Source organism: Helianthus annuus, chromosome 9, assembly GCF_002127325.2.
Source record: "Helianthus annuus cultivar XRQ/B chromosome 9, HanXRQr2.0-SUNRISE, whole genome shotgun sequence".
NCBI classification, from domain to species: domain Eukaryota; kingdom Viridiplantae; phylum Streptophyta; class Magnoliopsida; order Asterales; family Asteraceae; genus Helianthus; species Helianthus annuus.
Genome location: NC_035441.2, coordinates 20,048,600 through 20,052,415, shown reverse-complemented (window position 1 = coordinate 20,052,415; position 3,816 = coordinate 20,048,600). Strand labels below are relative to the sequence as shown.

The following is a 3,816-nucleotide window of genomic DNA, read 5'->3' as shown; positions in this document are numbered from 1 at the left end:
AATGGTGAATTGTTGTTAGATGAAGTGAACAAAATGTGATGATAATATGTATGATGTTTAAATTTTAAATACCACATGTTGATTAGTAGAAGGATTTGATGAACTATGTATGAGTTTAGAAGAGTGTGCATGAATTAATTGTACGTTATGCTTAAAAGATGGTACGCACCCCAATCGTATGATAAAATGTATGTATTGTCGTCCGTATAGTCGATTATGATGTTGCGGGTATATAATGATAGGTCGAAAGTTAAACTAAATGAACCGTTGACTTCTAAAAGTCAACCGTGTATAAGAAGGATGGTTAGACGAGTTGTCATAATTGTAAGATTAAGGTAAGTTATATGGAGCGTGTTTGACGAATGTGTGTTTAATGCGATGACATGATGGTTTACATGAGTTTGAAATGATATGAATTTGGTCACATGTATTATGCTTGCTAGAAGTAACTAATGAAAGTCAAATAGGAATTATGCGATCGATATGATCGTTAACATGTACAATTATGTATGCTAATAAGAATGTGATTTCGATGACATGGAAGTATAGGAATCATGTCGAGACGGAATCAAGCACGGAAGGCTAACGGGTCAAAAGTGGCGAGGAAACGAGTATGAACATGGACGCACGAGGTAAGTGATTTTTTTGTAATCACTTCTTAGTTGTTTATGTAAAGTTATGTGCAATTTAATTAAGTATGATGATCGAGGTCAAGTAGGAAAGAATTGTATGAGACCGATGAAGTATTAAACGGATCTTAGTTTTGATCCGAGCGAGGTATGTGTGATTAAGAACTGTAGCTAAGTAGTAGGATTGGTTACTTATGCAAGGGAGTCCTTTGTTGTTGAGGGTAGAGCAAAGTTGACAAAAACGCCCTTGATGGGTAAAACAAGCAAATGGTCTTAAAAGTTGATTACAAACAAGCTATTTGATTAAATGAATGTTTTGAAAAAGCAAGAAAGCGAGAAGTATGGTTGTCGTAAGCTAAAGACCTTAAAATGCGCAAATACCCTTAACGGGTCAAAATAAGCTCTTGAGCGAAAATGGGTCAAGAGGATGCAAGACATCTGAGAATTTAATCTTGTATGATATACAATGTTGACATTATTAGGTTCATAAGAAGTCTTGGTCAAACAAACAAGTTTTGTGGATGAAGGCATGAACGGGTCGAATAAATCATAAATGAATGATAAGGCGATAGCGTGTAAGTTAAGAATTTCCTTAATCCGGATATGGGATTTTAAGTTCATATGATAGAATGTGAATTTACAAGCATGTAGGAAGAAACGGGAGGTCAAACGGGTAAACGGTTCAAAAGTTACGCGCGTTTTAGTGCGTACGGACGACGAAACGAACCTGCAGAAAACTGCAAAAACTAGAGGGCGTCGCCGACGGGTAGGGGGCCGTCGCCGACGGGCAAGGGAAAATCAGTTTTTGTGCTGACGGGTTAATTACCTGGCTACGGGTTTTTGGGCTACGGGTAAATGCAAGGCCCGTCGCCGACGGCCCTAGGGGCGTCGGCGACGGCCTTCCCAAGTCCCAAAAGCTGAAATCTTGTTATTTAAGTTAATTTATGTACCGTGGGCTTCGGTTTGATATCCGTGGACTATGGTGGACCTTCCAAACATGATTTTGATGGTTCCATAGATGTTTATGGGCTATAAAGCTAAGTCTAAGACCCATGTTAATAATGTATGATTATGTAAGAGGTACGCGTGATCTAGTACGTGTTCGTTAAAGTATGTACGTATGTAGATGTGTATGTATGCATGTATAAAGATATGTACGAGTGTATGCATGTACGTAACGATGTAGGAAGGGTATGTATGTATGTAGAGGTGTATGTACGTATGCATAAAGATATGTATGAGCATATGCGTGGATGTAAAGATGTAGGAGAGGTATGTCCGTATGTAGATGTGTATGTATGCATGAATGTAGAGACGTATGAATGTAGGTATGTATGTAGAAGCGTATTTATGTATATATGAAGATACGTATGATAGTATGTATATATGTGAAGGCGTAGAAATGTACGTATGTATGCAAATGTGTATTTGTGTATGTATGGGAGTACGTGTGATCGTAGGCATGAATGTAGAGACGTATGAATGTAGGTACGTATGTAGAAGCGTATTTATGTATATATGAAGATACGTTTGATAGTATGTATATATGTGAAGGCGTAGAAATGTATGTATGTATGCAAATGTGTATTTGTGTATGTATGGGAGTACGTGTGATCGTAGGCATGAATGTAGAGACGTATGAATGTAGGTACATATGTAGAAGTGTATTTATGAATATATGAAGATACGTATGAGTGTAGGCATGTATGTATTGAGGTATGGATGTATGCAAGAGTATATGTAAGTATGATTTCGGATACGTTAAGTGTTAATGATATTAATCATGTACCTGGAAAACGAAGATTTACGCAGGTACATTATTGAAGACTCACAAGGGAATGGATACGCTAATGATATGCTTAAAGTTAGAGAGAAAGCTGAATGGAAAGTGTACATGTATTGAGTCTTGTTTATGTATTGTATACTAATGTGATGAATGTATGTGGTGAGTGCAGGTTGTACGAATCACGGGTGGTTATCACGAGGAATAGAGCTCGAAGAGCGAGTCACAAGCTAGATTGTACGGGAATAACTGAATATGTATTATTAGTAATCAGGGCTTATGCTTTATTTTTTTGTAAAAGATACATATTAAAACGTACTTTCAAGTAAGTCATGACGTTAATAATGAAAGAAATTTTATGGCACGAGTTCCCGCTGTGACTTTTTGTCAAATACGAATTAGGGTGTAACAAGTTGGTATCAGAGCCCTGGTTTGAGAGAATCAAGTAAAAGGAGGTGAATACTTGAACTCAAACCGGTGTGCTCTCGTGACCAAGAACCCGTACAATCCAAGACTCGATCGAGGCCTAAATGCAAAAGCGAATGTAAGTATGTATTAGATTATGTATTTGAAGGAAACTAATAGTATGTTATGTGCAAGGTAAGCTTAAGAGTTTGAAGAGGGTGATCCGTGAATGCAGAATAGGATGAACGCTAAGGCGGGCGAAGGTGCAAATAGGCAAATTAACCCCAGGTACACAATACTAATATGTATGAGTACCGATGTCAAAAGAAAAAGGAAGGGGTCTCCTTGGGAGAGTAATTATTAAACGAAAGACAATGATGTGGTCTTGGGGAAGTTTTAGAAATATGCACGAAACTGAAACCCATCTCTCGGGCATAAGGCGATGATTACACGAAGGCACGAAACTAGTGTGTGGATTGCGCACCTGGCCAGTACGCAAGAAGCATATGACGTTCGTGAGACCGTGGCAATTATTGCAGGTATGTCCGGTAGAACTGGGTAGCAGGTGGGCGCTATGTTGTAGCGAATGCGAAATAGCAAACCCATTGCGGATTTGGTTATGCTAACGAAGGTTATGATAAGCTATGCGAGCCGACCGGTTCTAGCGAACAAGTCGAGCAAGAATAAGCTACCATCCGTTTTGAACGGGTGACTTTGAATGCTCTAATGAATGCTAGAAGCTTAATCCGTTATACGTATAGAAAGAAGAATTTATGTTAAAAGCGAAAAACCCAATTACTTGGGTAGTCGAATGTGTATGCTTAACTCTCATTGAGAGTGTTTATGCCAAACCCAATTACTTGGGTAGTCGAATGTGTATGCTTAACTCTCATTGAGAGTGTTTATGCCAAACCCAATTACTTGGGTAGTCGAATGTGTATGCTTAACTCTCATTGAGAGTGTTTATGCCGAACCCAATTACTTGGGTAGTCGAATATG

The 3,816-nt window shown here is 38.5% G+C and overlaps 1 long non-coding RNA gene across 2 annotated transcripts; it reads left to right on the top strand.

Annotated features, from left to right (window-relative positions):
• Window positions 1-592: 592 nt before the first annotated feature.
• Window positions 593-2,766, top strand: LOC110926792. Of its 2 annotated transcripts, none has more exons than XR_002585397.1 (2): window positions 593-632; window positions 2,585-2,766. It is a non-coding gene; the product is annotated as an uncharacterized LOC110926792 (long non-coding RNA). The 2 variants fall into 2 exon arrangements; XR_004866598.1 differs by lacking the exon at window positions 593-632 and adding an exon at window positions 2,391-2,493.
• The last annotated feature ends 1,050 nt before the right edge of the window (window positions 2,767-3,816 follow it).